The sequence below is a fragment of the Mus musculus genome, chromosome 15 (genome assembly GCF_000001635.26).
Source record: "Mus musculus strain C57BL/6J chromosome 15, GRCm38.p6 C57BL/6J".
Classification (NCBI taxonomy): Eukaryota; Metazoa; Chordata; class Mammalia; order Rodentia; family Muridae; genus Mus; species Mus musculus.
The window spans coordinates 10,245,442-10,267,830 of NC_000081.6; the positions used below are offsets into that span (position 1 = coordinate 10,245,442).

Sequence of the window (22,389 nt, forward strand, 5' to 3'; positions counted from 1 at the left end):
TAAATTTCTATTTACAATGATTACATAAATATTATATGGTGACATTTCTGACTGTGAACCACCATACACTCAAGTATGTAAAGAAAGTGTACACACAGGAATCAATGTGTTCCAAGAAGATGCTTGAATAATTGTCTAACAAAATTTATCCCAGGAGACAGACTATGCCAAGTTATAGTACGAAAGTTATAGTATCTGCATTGTACAATAGCACAGGAGAGAGCAATGTTACTACACCCCAAGTTTTTCTTTTATGGTAATAATAATTTGTTCTTTAACATTTAAATCATTTATGAGTTGTAGATTCAAAGCATACATTGTGATTTCTCTTCTGTGTTCATTACAGGACAACACTGTCCTATTTTTGTCTCCTCTGTTGTTATTATGTTTACATAAAAATCTTTCAAGACAAAATAGTTATGTTCTACATACTCTCTTGCCCTTAGCTTCCGTAACTTTTGCCATAAGAATTAGTCTTTTCTGCCCACACTGTAGTTATACCAACATGTGACTTTGAGTACCATAACTGAACTTGAGGCATACTATATTTTCAAAGGGCATTATACATTTTTCAGCACAGGGTATTAGCCCATTGGGATACAGTGAAAAAAAAGTCTTTAAAAACTTGCTACAGGTTTGAGTTGCAATGTATGCTTTGAATCTACAACTCATAAAGAATCTAAATGCTAAAGAACAAATTATTATTACCATAAAAGAAAAACTTTTGGGGTGAAGTAATGTTGCTCTCTCCTGTGCTATTGTATAATGCAGAGAACTTGTAAGAAAGTGAGCCACTTGGTAGTTCAAGAAGGATGTTAGAGAGAATCTTAATTATATAGCTATGTGAGTCCAGAAGTGTGTAATTAGTATATTATTCCATATGTGCTCTTGAGCTTTTAATTTCAAGAACTGTATGTTGGAATGATTTTGCCAGAGGCAAGTTAATGACTGAAGGAAGGAAGGAAGGAAGGAAGGAAGGAAGGAAGGAAGGAAGGAAGGAAGGGGAAGAAAGGAAGATGTGACTTACTAGAAGTTGATAGTAGAATTCTCACTGGACTCTAAGAGTTTAAATTTATTACAGGTTCTTCCTCCTAGCCTCATGCTCTTAGAAATAAGACTCAGATTCAAAATATATTTTCATATACTTTGGCCATGTGGCTAGGCTCTTCTCTGACTAAAATCATAACTTAAAACCAACCCATTGATTTTCATCTACATACTGCCACATACCACATGTTACTTGTGCTATGTGCCTGTCTCCTCACATCTTCCTGGGTGGAACTCTTGTCTGGCTCTATCCCAGAATTCTTTCTCCTCCCAGATGTCCCACCTCCCATTTCCTGCCTAAGCCATAGGCCATAAGCCTTTTAATTGACAGGTGATGCACCCATACAGTACACAAGATAGTCTCTCTACAGCTAAGTTTTGACATTGTTTCCTAATGTAGAAATTATTAGGAGCTAATTTCTGAAAAGTTTTAAAAAGTTATGTAGACTGTCCATTAACTAACGTTTCAGAAAATTGTACACAGAGAACTCTTATTTCCTTTTGCCTAGTAAATTACCTCTCTACATAAGAGCGTTAAACCAGATATGTATGTCATTGATAATCACTATATTTTTTCCGCTCTTTACATCCATTCCATTAGAAAACTTTATGGCTTTTTGGCTCCATTTTCACCAGTCTTACTGCCTCTAATCCTAATACCTTTTTGAATGGAGAACTGTTAGATCTTACAGGCAGTTCAAATATCCAGAAATGAGACCAAAGTGGACTATAGGATGATTTCCAGAAGTTAGATAGAAACCAGAATTCCTTAGAAATTTGTAAAGCCAGTTCCTATTTACCAAAAGGATTCACTTCTCTTGTCCCTGGCACAACGGACATAGAGCTCCACCGACATGTGCCTGTGGTTGCATTTCAAAGCCCATGCCATCCTCCAGGCTCCTTCAGCCCCTACTGAAATATACTTGTTACACATTTCAAAGGCTATGCCAACCTCCCCAGACATCCATCCTCCTTATACCTATTTGTTCTCTTTTCAACATGAATGATTTTCCCCTTACCCTGGCTATTTTCCCTATACTTTCCCTCTATCTCCTGCTCTCCTCTTTACTCTCTCACTCTATGGGCTATTCTACATTCTCTCATAGATGCACTGGCCATGTCCAGTCTGCTTTGATTCTCTCTACTCTCTCTGATTCACAATAAAAACCTTCTCCTCACCTGTACCATGGAGAGGACATTTCAATTGTTTCCTTACTGTTTCCCTTGCAAAAGGAAGATCACCCCAAAATTTGGTGCCAATTCTTCTACTAGTAAGCAATCCATAAATATTCAATTAGTGCGTATATAGACAAATGGACTTCTCCTCCAAATTAATAAAACTTAAAATATAACAAGTTAAGAAGGCATGTAACATGAGGAGCTGTAAAGAATTCAGATAGCCTTCTTTGGTATTTTAATGGAAATCTGTGACTCAATTTACATGTGGAAGTTCTAGTACACACATGCTTCATTTAGTTAAATACGTATACAGGTGGAAGTTACTATATCTCTTGCCCTTTGCCTTGCAAATTCCACTTAATCAATGCCAAGAACTGAACTAAGAAGACATGTTCACCTCTCTTTCCCTTCACGTTCAATGTGACTCAGTTGTGACCCTGAAAGGACAGTACATTCCATCTGTCTCACACCTGCCTGGTGTCTGGGATCCATCTCTGGGATTGACAGCATCTGTGTCCTCTGATTTCTACTCTTTAGAAAAAAAAAATCAATGCCCACATCATATTGGTAACCTTTCAAAAAGCTCAAGAAGAGTGACAAGAAAGCAAAATTGCTCCCAGGGAGCTTCAATTGCTGGTGAAAGGCTGATCCAATAAGACCTCCTGGCAGAAAGCACAGACATTCCAGGTCATTCCAAATGCCTGTGACAATATGTCAGTACACTGTCTGACTGCGTGTGTAGTAGTGACTCTTAACATGGTTATTTACTAACCACGTGTTGCCATGGAAACAAGGTAAAGCAACATGCTCTTGAGACACAGAGACTTAGCATGTTAGAGAGGTGGTGCCTAAATCCCATTCTACAGCCAGTAGGCTGTTCACACAGGCAGACCACACCCCTCTAGGCCTCCTATTCTTCCTTGGGACATGAGAACCCTGTAGCCACTCATCCTCAAGACATGGTATCCGCTCTCCTCTTGTATTTGAGAAGCATAACATTCTGAGGCTAAAGGGCGGAGCCAGCCATCTTCTTGACCGGTTGGGCTTACAATTATGTACTTGACAATCTCCAACATGTTTGAATCAGAGAGGAATACAGTAAAATTCATTCATATGATGCTCTGGTACTCCTGCTTATTGAAATAGAAAAAACAGACATACATACTTAGACTCTCAACGTTTGCAGGAAAAGAAGTTGAAAATATGTTCAAGAGTTCAGATGGCTTCTTTGATTCGTGGTAAGTTTGAGTTCTATGGATTTGGGTTACTCGAACTCTGATTGGTCTCTGGAGTACATGTAGACGTTAAGATGCTATATGCTCTGAGAGAACAGTGAGCTGAGAGGGAAGCCTATAAAGTAGTGACACTCAGATATAGAAACATTTTCATATGATAGTAGTAATGGTGCCAGCACTTCTTCCACCAATGTCACTGACAAGCTTCTTGTTACTGGAAGGAGAAAAAGTCATCAGACCTTATGAAAAAAAGGTGCTAGGAATACATGCGCAGGGATTTTCTTATGTGCAAGATTCACTGAGCTCTTTCTTATGACCATATAACCCATCTACATAAAAATATTATTAGGTGCTAAATCCACAGCAACTCAAGCTTTGGAGCCTTGGAAAATTGGCTTTAGGAAAAGAGATCACCTGGCAAGCTCCATGTCTCCCTTTCTCACAGGATTTTTGGAATAGGATTAGGGTCAACAGTGATTTTTAAGTCTCACAAAGAAAACAAAAATCGATTTCTTGCAAAACTATCGCTGTGCAAGTTTGGTTTTCCAGCATAGATCCGGGCTGCCAAGAATGCTGGCTCCAGCTAGGTCTTCATTAGCCAAGTCAGGGGATAGTCAGGGCATTCATCCAGGTGACCTGAGCCAACCCCACCCACTCAGAAAACCAAGACAAGTTTGCCTGGTAGAGCAAGGGGCCTCACTGGCTGCAGGCTGTGACTCCATGTGTCGTGACTGACACCACAACCAGGTATGTCATGAGAAAAACTTTGACAAGCTGGATGGCAGCTCGTCGTTCCTTGGATTTCTTCCTTAACTTTGCTTTCTGTGGCTAACAACTGCCATTGAATATAAGGTTATGTAGGAAGAATTTTAAGTATGCCTTAAGAAGTTAGGATTGTGTCCTTTTGTAAAAATGATAACCCTACAGAGGTCCCTTTCATAGCATTAACCTGTGGTCGTGTAAATGGGTACTCAGCCTTAGAGCCCATCTCTTTAGAAAGCAAATCATTATGCAATCAGACAACTTTAAAGTTGGAATGAAGTTACCACTATCTCAATTAGGAGTAAGGGGAGAGTATAGTCTGTAGGAGTTATGCGACTTTTGAGGGTAACACAGGTAGCTGGGCATGCAACCAAGCATACAATACTGGCTGCGCTCTCATTCAACGTATCAAGAGTCTTCTCTGATATGTGACACAAGCAAATAGAAAACTCATAGCCTCCAAAGAAAGATCTTAGATTCATCAGGTATGTTTGTATGCATATGTGTGCATGTGTGTGTGTGTGTGAGAGAGAGAGAGAGAGAGAGAGAGAGACAGAGAGACAGAGAGACAGAGAGACAGAGAGACAAAGACATTGAGGCAGAAAGAGAGAGATAGATGAAGCAGAAAGAGAGATAGAGATATAGAGACACAGAAACAGAGAGAGACAGAGAGACAAAGACAAAGGAAATAGTAATACCTTGGGTTTCTGGCTATATAGTCTCTCTCTCTCAATTTCTTGTCATTGTAGCCTGAAAACATCTAAAAATCACAGGAACAGGGATGACTGTGCCTCAGCAAAACTGTTAATAAATATAAAAATGTGAATTTACAGCAGTTTCATGTGCTATGAAAATTTATTATGTTTTGAGGGGTTCTTTTCTACAACATAAAACCCATTCTTGGCTCTTAGTGGACCGGATTTTGCCTAGGACAATAGTTTATCTGGCATAGGGTAATAGAACCAGCCCAGGAGAGAATGAGCTGTGGACTCTGTCCTCCACTCGGGCTCTCTGACCTTGTAGCTGACTCCACAAGCCCCCTTTTCCTTTTCAAGGGTTCTGTCACCCTACACTGTGAAATTAGTCACTGTGTGTCTCTTCCCAAAACATTCCTTATTTCTTAAAGTCAGTATAATTACAAGGCTTGTTTAGAGCACGGTCATAAACGTCATAGTGAGGACTGGAGCAAATGTTGCTTTGAACATAACTCTGTGACTTCAACTAGGTGGCTATGGTAAAAAAGGAAGTACTTCCGTTTGCCCATAAACAACTGTCTTAAGGAATTTGCTACATTCCTTGAGTCAGCTGGATCTCTGGACAGGCCTGGTTGTTTAGCTTACTAACAGCCAATCTTTCTTTCCGACTGGCCCTGAGTATGTGTGTCAGTAGGACAGAAGGCCCTCTGGGTGAGAGCAAGCAAATGAAGACCACTGTTTTAACTCAGATACAGGCGGTGGGGGTAAGTCTCAGCCAAGACAGAAACGCTTTTCCCTCAGCTGTGGTGTGAGTGTTTCCTTTGCAAACTTTGTTGAAATGTTATTGATGTTGTGATAGTGTTGGTAGATTTAGTGTCTAACTGGTGGTGAACTGGGTCATGAGGTCTCTTGCCTTATGATTGTCTGCAGTGTGGAGAATGGGTAAGTTAGCATGGGAGGAGTTCGCCAAGAAAGGGAAGGCTCTCTCTACATCCTTTCTCTGGCCCCTACCCTCTCTGTGTCACATAGGTTTACCTTCCTTTCTACACCAGATGACACAAAGTTTGAAAAACTTCAGAACCATTAGACAAGTAAAAACTTTCCCAGTCTCCCCCAGGTTTCTATAATAGTTGATAAAATTAGCTATGACTTGTTTTGTTTATGTTGGTGTTGTGTTTGGCATATGTTTTGGTTCCTTGACCCTCAGACCCAAAGAGAGAGGTGGTTTTCTCAAGGCCAGGATAAAGGCACAAAGACTTTGGCTCAGAGCCACCACAGAAGAACTGTGAGAGAGTCCCAGGAGCCATAATCCAGGCGTCTTCCATATATGAAGTCTCCAAAATCAACTAATATTGCTTACACTAATATTGATACCATTCAACATGACAACTTCTTAAAATCACTGACAGTGATGCAGTGTGGGGCCTATTAAATATAGTTATCAAAACTTTGAGTTGCAAGTGGCAGAAACCAAATGCAAGATGAGACATATAAGGAAACGGCCACATCAGCTTTAACTTTGGAACCAGCCATAAGCATGCCACTGCTTACGCATCTCTTCCCTCTCTGCTTTTCTTTGCATTGACATCATGCATCATGTGGAGAGACACACAAGCTCTAGCCTTCTGAGGCGCTTAGAATCCTGATAGCTCACAGTCTCAAAAAGGAAGAGATTTTATCTCCACATCTATCTCAGTAGACAAGATTTTCTGTCCTTGTTTCAGACATTGCTCACTGTCAGACCCACCAATGGAATGGAAAAGACCCTTTTTGGGGTGGATTTTTAGATTCCCAGTGATCAGCATGGAGCAAACAATGGGAAGTTGTGTGTGAAGGAAGGGGGGGGGGGGTAGATGCAAGGCTAAAAGCTGTGCCTGCACCAACTGATTCCTGTATCTAATAAAAATGTGGCTTTTAAAAACAGTAAGCATCGTAGAACCCACCCCATGAGTGTTGAGGTGATTCTGGATAATTCTTTCCTCTCTCATTCCTGAGCCGTCAGTCTTCCCTGGTGAAGACCTGAAATAGTACAAAAGACGATGAATGGGTTGATACTATTGTGAGAGTTTGGTATAAAACTCAGCTCTCTTTTTGCTCGCTACACTCTTTGATTTCTACCTTTTGTTTCTACCAAGAATGATATACCAAGGAGACATTTACTAGCTGTGAATTCCTGGACTGTGGAGTTCACAGCACCCAAAGCTGTAGGAAAAAAAAAATGTATTCTTTAGAAACTACCTAGTCCTAAGTATTCTGTAAAGAGAGCACTAAGCAGGCTGCAGTGGCTGTGGCTCCTGCAGAGTCTTACTTCCACACAGTGACAGGGGTATGTGCATTCATCGTCCCCTGCTCTTAGAAGTTGGAATGCAAATCCCTTGAAGCCAGGGCCAGAGTCACTGTTCCACAGGGGACTGCCTTCCCTCACAATACAGGACCATCACTTTTAGCACAACCCACAGGTCTTCTGAATACTCAAAAGCATGAAGCTAACAGACAGAGCCTTATATGGTGCTAAGGACAGAGTCAAGTACAGTGTTAGTTAGACACCTATAATCCCAACACAGACACCTGAGGCTTTTCCTTTAGAAGAGATGGGAAGCCAGGGGTGTGGAAAATTAAGGTTTTGTTCCTGCTCCCTTCTCCACTCCTCCTCCTCCCTCTTCTTTTGGTGTTTTTGCTGGATACTGTGTTCCATGATGCAGTTTAAACTACCCCTAAATTCAAAATCCTCTTGCTTCAGCCTTCAAAGTACTAGGGCTATTGTCATATACTGCCATTCGCCAGCCTGTCAGTTCAGCTGTTTGACTTTTAACTGGCACATACCATTATATGTATTCATTGAGTACACATGTTATTTGGAAAGGTATAGACTATAGAATAACTGGCTCTACAGTGTATTGCCTCAGTTCTGTGGTAAGAATGTCTTATATTAATTGCCACTGTGGTTATACCATGAACATATTCCCCTCTTACAACTGAAATCTTGTTCCCTGTAATCAACATTTTCCTACCAACCCCATAGCCTGGCATGCACACTCTTAGTCCTCTTGCTCTATACGAGTAGTAGTTTTAGGTTCTACATAGGAATGAGGTCATGTATTTGTCTTCCAGTGTCTGGCTTATTTCACATAACACTCTGGAGTCATTCTTGTTATCCAAGTCTTTCTGTAACTGAAAAGTATCTCACTGGGCCTGTGTACCACATTTTTATTAGCCATGCAGCCATGATGAATAATCAAGCTACATTTTTGATACAGCAAATATTATTGCAACCAACATGGGATATCTCTTTGCCATATTGACTTTATTTATTTTTTTATACACAACTAGTAGTGAGATAGCTGGGTGATGTGATGTGTCTACTTTTAGGTGTCTGAGGAAACTCCATAGTGTTTTTCCTAGTGGTTGTACTAATTTACATTTCTACCAGCAATGTGCAAGAGTCCCTTTTCTCTTGTATCCTTGGCAACACTTATAAATTTTATCTTTTCAGAGTAGTGGTTCTAGCAATGAGGTTGTATCTCATTGGCATTTTGACTTCCAGTTTCTCAATAAACATGATGTTAACATTTTTAAATGCACATAATAGGCACGATTGTTTTTTTCTTTTGAGAAATGGGCATTCTATTATTTATCCATTTTGAGCCATACCCTTGTTATTAGGTTGCTTTGTTCTGTATGTATTTTGAGCATTAAGCCCTCCTCTGATGTATAATTAGTAATTAGAATTCCTTCTATCCTTTCATTGTTCACTGGCACATTTTGAAGAGATGTGCTGTGACCTAGTGCTGGCTTTGAAAGCATCACCCTGCCTGTTCTATTGGAGACATACAGTCTTCAGAGGCACACAGAGAGACAGGAGAGCAATGAGGAGCTTGGTGTGATCTCCAGGGTAAAGACCTCCATTTAGGCCAGGTTGGTGCTCTAGATAAAGGTAAGAGGAAGCTGCATTCGCTCATCTCATTTAAAGACAGAGGAAGCAGGTTTCGCCAGTTTGAGCTGCCAAGTTGTATGGAAAGAGATGAGAAAAGTCAAGGATACCATCAAGGCTTTTTGTTCTGAGAAACTGGAGTAAAAATAAACATTTGTAGTTTACTTTGTTCTTGACTCACATGAAAGGGAAGTATATTTCTGTGACAGTTAAAATAAGTACATGGGTACTTTGAAGTATGGTTTTAAAACTGTCTTAAACTAAAGCCATGAACTTTTATTGTTCTGCCTATGCAAGCAATGTAAAAAAAATGCATGCATATGTATTTTTCAGAATACTAAGATATATAATAATATAATACACACACACACACACACACATATATATATAGACTGTTTGCAAAACAATGAATTCTTTTCTGTATCATTTTATAAATGATTATGTGTCCAGGAATCAGAGTAAAGCTTTTTGGAGATGCATGTAGCAAGGGTTCCTTATTAATTTCATAATTTAACACATTGAGCTAATTGGTTTGCTCACAAGGGCCATAGCTGTTAGTCACTGTACCTTTATTCAAGAGGAGAGCAGCTAAAGCTGGATGGTGCAGTAAGATGAACCTTGGTCCTGCAGTCTGTGCATGGAACTGACCCCTCTCAGCATCAGACTCTCCAGCCATTCCTTTCATTACTTTGGACCTCGGTCCCACATCTTATAAGTGAAGGTAACAGAAGCCAGTGTCACAGATGCAAAAACAGCGTCTGCACTCCAGGTGTCCCCGATTACTAATGACCTCCACTGGGAGCAGTTTAGTTAAACAAATATTTGGTTCCAGCTGTATTCTAATTTATGTACTTGTTCATGTTCTTCTTTGCTATAAATGATTGCTGACCTTATTAACTATGGCCCTTGTGAGTGAAGATTGAAACCAATGAGCTTAATGTGTTAAAACTGTGAAATTAATAAGGAACTTTTGTTACATGTGTCTCCAAAAAGCTTTATTCTGTTTCCTGGGCACACAACGATCTGAGCATCAGAAATGAGCAGAATAAAGCTAGACACTGTAAATCTATCATTGCTCCTGAGAAAACTTAATTAAAAATATACTCCAATGTCTTTTTCATATTTGAAAGGTACAACCTCAGATTATTAATTTATTATGGTATTTTACTTTGAGACAGGATCTTATGTAGCCCAGGTTGGCCTGGAACTCATTATGTAGCCAAGAGTGATCCTGATTCACCTACCACCAACTCACACTTGCTAGGATTATAGGCATATGTCTCCATGATCCATAGCAGATCCTTTAAAATAATGGCAATGAATAAATAAGTATATAAGCAGTGAAGAAACAGGATGACAGTGTGAGACTAGATAACCAGATAACCCTAAACTCTAGACACTGGTATGTCTGTGTACCCTAAATTATTTAGGCTTGTGGTGCAAGACGTCAGAATCCTTCTTTCCTCAGATGAGAACATTGATGTCTTCATGTCTAACGTGTCTGTTTGCATTCAATGAGATTATGAATATCTCCCTGGGAACTGTTGGCTCTATTAGTAGGGAATATATATTCACATGTTTTATTTTAAACATTGCTGTTCAGTTTTGGAAGACTGTAGCTATTTGAAGCTATCCATGCACTCTATTAGAAGTGGGAATTTATTTTTAATTATCAATTAAGAAGTCATCCATTGTATGTGACTGGCTTTGAACAAAAAATAATAATAATTAAAGCACACACACACTGTGTAGACAGACATTGTTACAATGCCAGTAAAGGGAACAACCACAGCACATATGGCATGAATGTTGCTTGAGACCTGAGTATAATCCTTAGGTCTTGAGCAGAATGAGACAGCTGACTTCCTGTAGCTGGAAGAAGAATGAGTGCTTGCTGTGTACAATGCTCAGGAAGGGCTGACAGAGACACAGGCGAGCAGCGGAGGTGGGGAAGACAATTACAAAGGAAGCAACGAAATCTGAACAAATCAGAGACTCTCTAGAAGATAACCCAGGTCTCTGTACGAATAATCAGTCTGTCAACCACTTCCTCTACCTGCTCTCTCTCTATATTTTTATTAGATATTTTCTTTATTTATATTTCAAATGCTACCCCAAAAATTCCCTATACCCTCCCCCCCCCTGCCCTGCTCCCCTACCCACCCACTCCCACTTCTTGGCCCTGGCATTCCCCTGTACTGAGGCATATAAAGTTTGCAAGACCAAGGGGCCTCTCTTCCGAGTGATGGCCGACTAGGCCATCTTCTGCTACATATGCAGCTAGAGACAGGAGCTCTTGAATTGGAGGACTCTCTGCTAATTGTCTTGTCTATACCTGATAGCCACCCTTCACTAAGCACTCTCTGAAAGTCAGACTTTATATACACAATCTTCTCCTCTCACCTTTAGTACTATGTCGTTATCTCCATATTCAAATGAAGGAAACTAAAGCCAAACATTTTTCCTAAAAGACAAACAGCAAGTTTATGGAAGACGTGTAACCTAAGGCTGGGATTTTCCAGGAGCAGCTCCCATGCCTTCTTCAAGACCCTGGCTTGCCTCCATTAGCAAATGTACACATCACGTGAGCATGTAGACCCCAACTGGCTTCTCCACTGTGTGCCCCGTCACCTTAGGAGTGAGAAAGTAATGATACTTGCAAACAAAGCATCCACGTGTTACATTATCTCCCACACACACTACAAACCACACACACTACAAATACTTAAAACCAGCCCTCAGGCTTAATTAACAAGAAGTAAACTATACAATTTTCCAAATGATATCTGGACTCATGTACAGTGAGCTCATATATTCATTTATTCCCAGAGCTGTATAACTTCAAAATTAAACTAATTAATTCCTTGTATTGTCAAGCAAAACATTGACAATTTTTTCCTGTGACCGCCTGTTCCTAGCATGCTTGTTCTTAAATGTGTAATGATATAAAGTCTTAGGTGATTGTTTTTGAGTTGCGTTGACTTTCATGCTAATTATCTGAGTGATGGACAATGTGTTCCATCTCCTAACTCACATGGCCTAATAGACGTGTCAATCTAACACAGCCATGGCATGAGTGCCAGCTGTTTTTGAAACATCGATCTGTCATCTCACAAGATGAGCCTCCCAATTTTCCTTAGTGTACTTAGTCATGTGTAACTAGGTCTTAAAGTACCCTAAGTTTCCTTGAGGCACAGACACATGCAATTATTTTCATCGTAAGTCTTGCCTGGATGAAATAATTGAACATGAAAAGTTGCTGCACCCCAGTGAATCCAGTTTATAAAAGCGTGTGTGATGAATGAGATAGGGCAGATTCGAGTGATCGTTATGGAGAAAAGGCCATTCAGATTAAGCAAACTGACTCCTTCAGTGTGTGGGTGCCACAGAAGGCATTCATACCAGAAAGCTGGAAATAGTAATTTTTCCACCTTCCCTTGATGTTTATGATTTGTGCATTTCTCCAAAACATCTTCCTATTAGGATGAACTCAGTCACAGGATGATAGCAAACTGCGTGCACCAATGTGTCCATGTCTCTGGCTACTTTATAACAAACCACCCTGGACTTCATGGTGCAAAGCAATGATCATTTTATTATACTCATGAATTATGTAGGTCAGGAAATCAGACACAGCCCAGCAGTGACTCCTCTGTCTGTTGTGTAATGTCTAGGGTCTCAGCTGTGAACAGTCAAAGACTTGGGAACTCGAATCACTCTTAGTGTCTGTCGAGGATGATGTCAAGAAGCTGGGCTTCTTGGCAAAGGCTTTTTTGAACGTATGCTTTCTGCAGGGCTCGCCTCTGAGGCCTCTGAACTCTGAAGAGGACCATGCAAGATCACGTGAGATCTTAGAGCAGATGCACCTGAAGCATCGTGCACGTGCACATAAGCGGGCCTTCTCTAGTCTAATTTTGGCATCCTTGCAGCAATGGTTCACCTGGATCAGGGAAGCACTTGACTTACTTCTTAATGGGTGAAGAACAAGAACATGTTACTAGAAGTTTATTCAAATTGACTGGCCGTGATTACTGGTCAGCAACAGCTGCTGTGGAACTGTTGCAGGGGCAAAGGCAGTGTTTAGGGTCACATAGTAATTTAAATATCACCTCTCAGGTAGGACCTACATCACTTCTGCCTGCATTTTAAGGCTTGTGGAGCCACGCCTAGATTCATCACGCAAGGGTGGTGTCAACTGTGTACTCAGAAGGAAAAGAGAACTACCAATATTGATGAATGGTGATGGTTATGACCACTTAAAAATACTGCCTCCATGATGAAATGTGGATGTTTCTTTCAAAGCTAGTTTTTGTAATTATTTGAATCAGTTCATACGTGTCTTCTGCCATCCACCAAATATGCTTGATGGGCAATGCACGTAACATAAGATGCTGGATCCGGGTGTGTATACAGCCCCCATGAAAGGCAGGAAATCACTTGAAATTTCGGTGTATGGCCTTTTCAATTATTTCTGTCTTTATCTCCCGCAGTCATTTACTATAGTTTGCACACCCTACTGTTAGTCAAAACCCTGATGTCATAGTCATCACATCGGTACCCTTTTGTAATCTGTGATATTGTATAGAGTGTGTAGCTATAATTAATATGGAATTGCAGGTAGATACTATTAATTGAAGTGTCCCGATTAATTTAATTATTTCTTAAATCATTTCAAACAAGAGTTATCTTACATCAAACTCTGATAGATAGAATGGTTCGTTCTTACTTTCATTTAAAATGTATATAGATGTTAAAAGTACAAGTAGTGGATAAATCCAGGTATAAAGCAGCTTATTTTTCGAAAGCAGAGCCTGTGGCTATACTTCAACAATAAAAAGAGCTAAAACCAGTGTGAGACCTGCTGGGGACCAGTTTATATTTTTGTCTATAATGAGAAAATCATAGTAGCAAATTGTCAAACAATCCTGATGCCCTATGAGAAACAATGGAGAAAAGGCAAGCTCTGGGACAGGCTCAGAGGTGACAGGGTGGATTTAATTTACTTGTAGTTTGACATCAGGGATGCATCTGTGCATCTGTACATGTAACAACTTTAAATGCCCACCCTTCCTTTCCACCTTGCTACATCTGGTACTGTAGAACACTGCATACTAGCTGGCCTGGGGACTCTGAGGATTCCCCTGTCTCTGTATCCCATCTTGCTGTAGTAATGCTAGGATTACAGACTAGGAATGTAATCGTGTGTGTTTTTATGTTTGGCTTCTCATGGGTCCTAGGATCCATTCTTCAGAGTTGTAAAGCAAGGGCTTTGAACATTGAGCCATCTCCCAGCCTTGGGGAAATGTCTTCACAGGTAGCTCTGGCTATGTAGAAAATTGCTGGCAAGCTTAGTTAATACAGGCACTAAATTGTGCTGCAGAATGCTCCAGTGAAACTCTCTATGGATAACTTGGTAAAAGATCAAGGCACTTCAGTTAAACAATTTACCTAATTACCTATTTAAAGGCATCTAAAAAGAGATAGAACCAAATGAACCCATTGGAAGCATAGACTAGAAATGCAGTAATATCATGAACATGTGTTTAAATAAATGTGTACATGGCAAAAGCCATACAGCAGCATGGCTAAGCTTCTTCATCAACATGTATTCAAAATTATGAGAAAACCTATCTCAAAAGTTACATGAGACAACTACTTGTCCAGTTTTCTGTCCTGGCACATCTATGTTGAATAAAACCTGTCAGTATAGGCTTATGATCAGAGTCGTAAATTTGCTAAAACAGGTACCTCTTCCCTAGGTCTGTCAAACATGGTCAATCAGTTACAGCTTAGGGCTTAAATCTCATCTAAGGCTGAGTCAGAAGAAGTTAACATAGGTTCTATCAAAACCACACACAATGCTGGAGATAAACATTGTAACAATGACTTTGCCTACTATGATAATGAAATGTCAGGTCTTTTGAGGTCTCAGTCAGATGTAAAACAGACTAGATACTGATTGTGCTAACAGAAATTTACTGAGGAACTCAGCATTTGTCTCTCAGGAATCTTAGCTACATTGTGGCAGACAATGATTATCAGGTTCATTTACTTAGTGCTTTGCGGTCCAAAGCACACACCTCTCATAGCCCAATGCTATATTTCTTGTACCCTCCCAGAACTTTGAAGGCTGTCATGGTCACTGTTCTATAGTAGTGAAGAGACAATGTGACCAAGGCAACTATTATATGAAAGAAATCATTTAATTGGGAGCTTGCATACAGCTTTATAAGTTTAATCCATGATTATCATGGTGGGAAGCATGGCAGCAGGCATAGCAGGCATGGTACTGAAGAAGAAGTTAAGAATAAGTGGGCCTAGCATGGACTTTTGAAACCTCAAAGCCTCCCTCAAGTGACATACTTCCTTCAACAAGGCCATATCTTCTAATCCTTGAAGTCTTTTCAAAGAGTTCCACTCTGTGTTGACTAAGCATTCAAGTATACGAGCCAATGGAAGCCATTCCTATTCAAACCACCACAAAGGCTAATCCTCTCTCAAAAACAAAAAAGATTATGTATATGTGTACATTTTCATAAATATGTCTTACATATTTAAAACTCTGCATGTAGATATAATTCTAAGACTTCCTAAACATGCAGAGGGTCTATAATACACTTTGGCTAGCTTGTGTTCAAATGACATTTTGTTGTTGTTGTTTAAAGCTAGGAATTGCCTTCTTGGAAATATCAAATCCCTACAGAACTATTAATGAAAAATAACTATCTCTTTTAAAGTAATTTTTTTAAAAAAAAAAGCTTCTCTTAGAAAAGAAAGGGAACTTTTTCTGGGGTGCATCTGTAAAATTTTCTTCAGTCCTCAAAACAGTCCTTTACCAATGAAAACTCCAGACAGCAAAAGATAAGGTTGAGCTCACAGGACTGGTCAACCATAGGGATTCTATCACAACTCTGTGCTGCCTGCATCAAAGCCCCAAGACCCTCCAGCCTCTCCCCTCAGCCTCAGTTCTTGCGCGCGCCCGACTGGCCAGCAGTAACGACGCTGTAACAGGATCCTTCTGCACACGTTTATTGGGAGAGCTTGATTGCAGAGGCGAAGAGACCCTGAGCCCAGAACTGGTGCTGCTTTTATAGGCCTAGGAGAGGCGTGTCTCATACCCGGATTGGTTATGCACTACGCCTCATTTGCATGTTCCTCATCTGATTGGCTACTCTCTCTCTCTCTCTCTCTCTCTCTCTCTCTCTCTGTACCTCACAGAGCCTCATTATCATACCTCATTTGCATGTCTCACATCTGATTGGTTATACTCTCAAAGCCTCATTATTATGCCCAGGCCAGGCAGTGTCTTTGCAAAAAACTTTACTGCATATGTACACATTGGTTGTTTGTCCAAACTTATGCGTGGTGGCCAGCAGTAGTCAGTGCCACTCTGCAACGGCACATGTGGCTTCCCACACTCAGTCCTCTAGCCTCACCTCTGCTCTACAGCCTCTGCTCTCCTCAGCTTACACAGCAGTTTTCAATAAACAGTGACCATTCACTCTTAGTAGCATCGAGCCTATTTCCCTCAGCAAAGTCTAGCAGCAGCCCATCCCCCTTATTAGTGTTATAAACAGTGAGGACATTAGTCCTAAAAACACCGGTGTGTACCCAAATTTAATGGACGGGATATGGTTGGCACATTGGGGGGGGGGGGAGGGGGAAGGACGGGAGGGTCCGCATCTGTAGGTGACAAAGTAAAATACAGAATGAGGAAATGTTCTTTTAAAATTAAGGTCAAAATCACTTCTGGTCAAGAAAAGATAGTGTGGGATACTTAGGAGCCCAGTTTACAAAACTGCCAGAGTTGGTATTATGGACTCAAGGACTTAAGCCAAACACCTTTAAAGCATATTTCTTTAAAATTCACAGAAAATTAATCTAGGATTATTGCCCTCTTTATAACCTACCCACAAGCTAAATGTTTAAAATTTAAATATGGACCTGAGGGGACTTCCTTCCTATCACCAGGCCAGTTGTGTGTCTGTACTTCCCTCTTCCTTCTCATCTCCTTCCCCTCCAAAAAGTTAGAAAATTCTTATTTCAGAAAGGCTTAGAGAAAGACTAAGTTAGAACATTAGGTCAGTTTTCTGAGAACAGCTGGATACCATACTTCATCACCCTCTCTCTTGTAGAAAGCCTGGCTTCATAAACACCCTAGGATTCTCTAAGTGTGCATACTCTGAAGCCACCATAAAGAGAGTCACTAAAAAGTCCTCATTTCTAAACCACTGACATCCTATGTTCCCCCACATCCTGACTTCATATTCTCATGATCTGTAATAACGCACACACAGGAGAACATATGTTTGCGTGCAGCTTCTACCTCATTTAAAACTTGCTAAGACCACATGTATCTGATCTACATATATTCCCTGTTATATCACAGATGCTAGGTGTGATATAGCACACAGTTGATACCATCCCTTCTCAATAGTTACTGCTAGCCAATTCCCATTGAATGCCTATGGCAATTGACTATTTTGTTAATAGAGTTGGACTCTGTCAATCAGTTGAAAAAGTCACTTCGTAACTTTTCCACTATGCTAAAGGTCATGGCAAAGTTGTACCAGGACTTATGAAGGTTCTTTGTTAGTCTGTTCACAGTAGCAGCACTAGAGAAAATCTTATGCAGTTGTTATGAACAGTTGTACTTAAAAATCAAAGAAAAACTAGATTAATTTGAGGAAGTCTCTCTTCACCAACAGAGTTTAAATGCCCTCCACATTAAGTGGATGTTTTTAAGTTTTCCATGCAAGAATTCAAGTTTCTAACTCTCACTGGACAAGCTGTCTTATTCCCAACTCTTCCTTAGGATCTTCTTTTTGATTATATTACCATAAATGTTTATTCAACATGTGTGATACTCATGACTACTTACCATTGAGAGAGTAAGTGGCAGCCTAGCCAGTCCAGGGCAGCCATGTTTCCTTACACTGATGAGCGATGCCCTTAATCACCTAAATTCCAAAACTATTACACTTCCCATGCAGCATTGAGCATCAAACCATTCCTTATAATAATACCTCAGAGGTCTGGGCCCTTTAGCTCCCTCAGTGACAAAGCAATGACACTAAGCACTGTACAGGACCGATCTGGCTTTCAAACTAAAAACAACTATAGACAGTAGAAACAATGGCCATCATCACTTTTCTTTCCTCTTAGGTGAAGGAACCAGAGGCTGATAAAACTTAAACCCCTACAATAGAAATTAAATAAAACAAATTTAGTGAGTCACTATGGCCCAGGAAAGGCAATAAGTGGTTAAAAGGTAAACTGCTGTCACGATGCTTTCATTACACAGAGATTTTAGGGACATGACATGAATTTTGGCACAGAAAATCGTGTGTAAATATCACGTGGGCTATGGTGAAAGGCTTAACTATTTATTTTCCTACCTCAGTATTAATTACCTGAGTCACATATATAAGAATGGGTGAATAGATAGATAGATAGATAGATAGATAGATAGATAGATAGATGAGTTCTTTTTTGTATAGTTTATAAAGAAGTTCCTAACTAAAAACAAGTTCCAAAGTACTGTGCTCTTTTATGGACTTTCAATCAGTCTGTAAAGCTTTTGTAGGGCCTATCATGAGCCAGGCTCGGGGCAGTTAGGAAAATGCAAATTTAATAAAGGCTTTGGCCATTAGGAGCGTGTGTGTCTTTCTAAGTTACGTCTATGCAACAACAATGCTGTCTGTACAGTAGAGTAGAGGGCTCAGAGAAAGCAATGGAAATTCACAGAAAGAGGTGAAAGCCCTTGTAATTCATATACCCCAGAGAGGAACTTAAAGAGTGTGTTTAGTAGGAATAGGCACCTGCCAAAGAATCTATGAACCCCAAGATATCCAAACTTCTTATAGTCCTGGAAGGAGTTTCTTCTGAGTTGGCTCAGTTGTGCACTGACCGCTGTTTCCTGCTACATCTTCTCAGAGCAAATAGGAAAGGAAAAATGCTTCTGCTCTGTATTGTATGCTCCTTTCATTAAATCACCCTCGGGACAACTGAGTGTTCCAGAAATAGGTGTTGGTTAAAAAAAAAAAAAAAAAAAAAAAAACCAAAAAAACAGGTATTTCTGTGCAATCAGAAAGTGCCTCTGCTTTGTTACCAGCATAAAGCATTCATGAAATCAATTTTCAGCACCCACTGGATAGGGCTGATGTGCGAACTAGCTTTGCGTAGCCCATCGTCTTCTTTCCGAGATGATTTGACAGGACTGGCATTTTATCATGAATACAAAGAGGATGAGCATATTCTCCTAATATATTCATTACTTCCCTCTCCGAACTGGTAAATAATATACATATGGTAATTTGAGAGACATAGTGTTCCCCATTGCTCCTTTTTATTCCTGGAACTCTGGCTGTCTTTGTAAATGCTGCAAAAATCAAAGGCAAAATTACCTCAAAATTTGATTTTGGAGTCCTTCTAGTCTCACTTTCTGGTGCCCACACAAGAGCTATTGCTTATTTTCTGTTCTGACCTGTATTATTCAATAGCATCACCCCTTCTGCTTGCAATCTTATTGTAGAACCTTCTAGAGTGACTCAAAGAAGCCATCTATTTATTCATTAACAAGCACCTATTAAGTACCTACTCTGTCCCAGACACTGTGCTAAATGTTCAAAAGAATAAGGACCATGGAAGCCTATGGCCCAGGCCCATTCTTGTTTTCTCGAGTTTTGTAATCATTTCTCACACAATTATAAAAATCCATGGCATCGTAGAAAGATAGGAAAGACTGTGGAGTGGATGCCGTAAACAGAACTAAATGAATAATGAATGACAAGCTGAGAAAATGTGAGTGTTTGCCAGAGCATGTGAGTCTAATTAGCAGGCATAAACTGATATGCTAAACCAAAACGTGATGAGATTTTAGATCCAAAAGAGCCATTTTTATAGACTGGACCTGAAAGAATTGGATTTTTAGATGGGAGTATGAAGGCAGATCTGAAGGGCAGTTTTCTTAGAACTAAGTGAAAACGAGATGTTTTACTCTGCACGGACTTGATTGACTTGCCATGGCTTGAACGATCAGAATACAAGTCAATTGTGATCAGTAATTTCTTCACTTGTATACTTAAAAGTGTTCATTGACCTACTGCGTTAGATGAATTGGTCTTTGCTGAAAGCAAAGGAAATTAAAGGTCTGCTCTTCTTGAATTTGTGTTCAGATGAATGGACAATGGGAGTAAATCAGTGTATGGAAGCCCCAGCTAGATAGGCACCGAGACGTAGGCTGCAAAGAAGACAAATGGGTGGAAGATGTCTCTATAAATATACATGGTTGTTAGGGCAAACTGACCATGCACATTGGGGGAGAGGAGGATTTTAGGTCGAAAACAAAATAGCTGACTGATATTTGCAAAAGATACTTCTGCCTAGAAAATAGCAGTATACCACTGTGTCAGAGTAAGCAAGTTACAGTCAGCAAACTCACCTACAAGTGTTTCTGCTGTCTGACACCTGCTTTTGTAACTCAGATATCCTCGGAACCTGTCCTCTTATATAGCCCTGTGGATTATCCCATTCCACATCAAATGTGTTCCATGGCTGCAATCAAGTCCATGCTCAACAGACATGAAGATATGACAGTCTGGTTTCCATTTATATAATTGTTTTGTTGCCTTCTTTATTCTTACTGGATGAGGTCTTATTGTGCTGTCCTGATTGACCTGAACTCTGGGTTTCAACAGTCCTGATACCCTCAGCCTTCAGAGCAAGGTGCCTCCCAGTTCTGCCTTATTTTACTCTCTCTCTCTCTCTCTCTCTCTCTCTCTCTCTCTCTCTCTCTCTCTCTCTCTTTACTAACTATGAATTCACACCAACAGTTTCTAGAATCTCTTTTAAAGCATACCTGATAATGATGCTGATATTGGTTAAAATAATGTAACAAATGCTTCTTTTATTACTTTATATGAATTACCTGTCATTTAATGCTCTGAGATGGTGTGGGGATATAGGGCGCTGTTATCGTTCCATTTTATAGATGAGAAAACTGAGTACACAGAGATAAAGTAACTCACTTATTTCCATAAAGCAAGTAAGTGGTGCCACTAGAGTATAAAATCAAACAACATAGTTAGAAACACTATCCTTATCTGTCTTTAGTGTTTATTTCTTCACAGCTCCATCATCTTCATAGACACACACACACCCTACTTAAAACCTGCATGTCCATAATTTCCACAAGCAAGCACCTTGAGCTGAAACATTCGGGGCTGTTTTAAAGTAAATTTTGCTATTATTCCTTTGGCAGAATTTAAATTGTGAAGGAGATTTTCAAGTGATTTCCTCTCAGGCTTCATTTAGAGGCATTGAATAAAGTAATAGCACCTTTGAGAATGCACCTTGACATCTTAGTGTTGGGCACCTGTAATGATAGCAACGTGGGAGTCTGAAGCAGGAGGATTTCGAGTGGCCAGGCAGGGGAAAGAGAGAGGGGGGAGAGAGGAAGAGAGAGAAGAAAGATTCCTACTCTGGCAGACTAACTGTTTCTTTAACTATCACTATTAAATACACTAAATTATTCTTCAGCTCCTCCTTCACTGTGGATCCATGCCTTTAAAACAAGCACCGTTGTCCCCTTTGCCTGTGCATCCTGAGTCTCTATACACCTTTAGCATTCTGACCCAGGATTCTCAATTGATTGCCACTAAAACCCCAGATATGGGTACAAATCTGAGCAAATTGATCTCAATATGCATTAGCATAATTAGAATTATCTAGGGATGTCAGATCATCTTAAGCACCTACAAAGTCCTATTTTGAACACTTAAGTATAATTAGCATTTGTGAAAGGTCTCTGGTTTTCAAGTGTCTTGCAAGACTCTTGTTTTTTTTTTTTTTTTTTTTTTTTTAGTAAGCTTCTAAAAGCTGCTTGTCTTTAGGTGTTCAGTGAACGGGAAAGATAAACATTTGAGGCTTGCCCTTTTCCTCTTTCTGACTAAATGCGGGTCATAAAGTAAAGCCACGGATACAGCAAGCCCCATCACACAGATGAACACAGATAGCCCTTGCCCTCATGGAAGGGATCATGTAGAGTCCTCTCTATTCCAAAAGAACTTCACAATCTCCATAACTACGTTTGGCATTTCACATCTGTCTTGTGCTTTTGTGACATGTGGATTAGCAGACAGTGCCTCGGGCTCTCATGATGAATGTAGGGTAATACAGCAGCCCAGAGCCATGGCACCTAAGTATGACTTGGATGTGATCCCACTTGGATATGATCCCTAAGGGACAGGATAAGGACACTAGATCAAATTTGGATCAAAGAAGAATTGGAAATCAAAGAGTTGAGAATAACACCCAGCCCTGCATCTGCATCTGTTTAATTAGTCTTTTCTCCATCCATTTTAAATGTGTCAAAAATGTGTAAAGATCCATTCAAATAGAAAAATAGTAATTTTTCATGGAGTGAGGGCAGGAAATAAATGTCAGATTCCCAGTAGTAAATAAATATAATTTTTAGACATATAATTAGCTTTCCTCAATCTCAGTGTCTTCATCCTAAAAGGGCTTACTTTTGGTAAAG

The 22,389-nt window shown here is 40.0% G+C and overlaps 1 protein-coding gene across 8 annotated transcripts in view; it reads left to right on the forward strand.

The window, feature by feature from the left end:
• Prlr (prolactin receptor) overlaps positions 1 to 22,389 on the forward strand; it is a 171,953-nt gene that overhangs the window by 68,204 nt on the left and 81,360 nt on the right. Inside the window, exon 1 of one of the 8 annotated variants that reach the window (XM_006520036.1) lies at positions 4,124 to 4,208. The exons of the other annotated variants lie outside the window; for them this stretch is intronic. The gene's annotated coding sequence lies outside the window, so the exon portion shown is untranslated. Of the gene's footprint in view, positions 1 to 4,123; positions 4,209 to 22,389 lie in introns of those variants that run through there. 8 annotated transcript variants of the gene reach the window in all.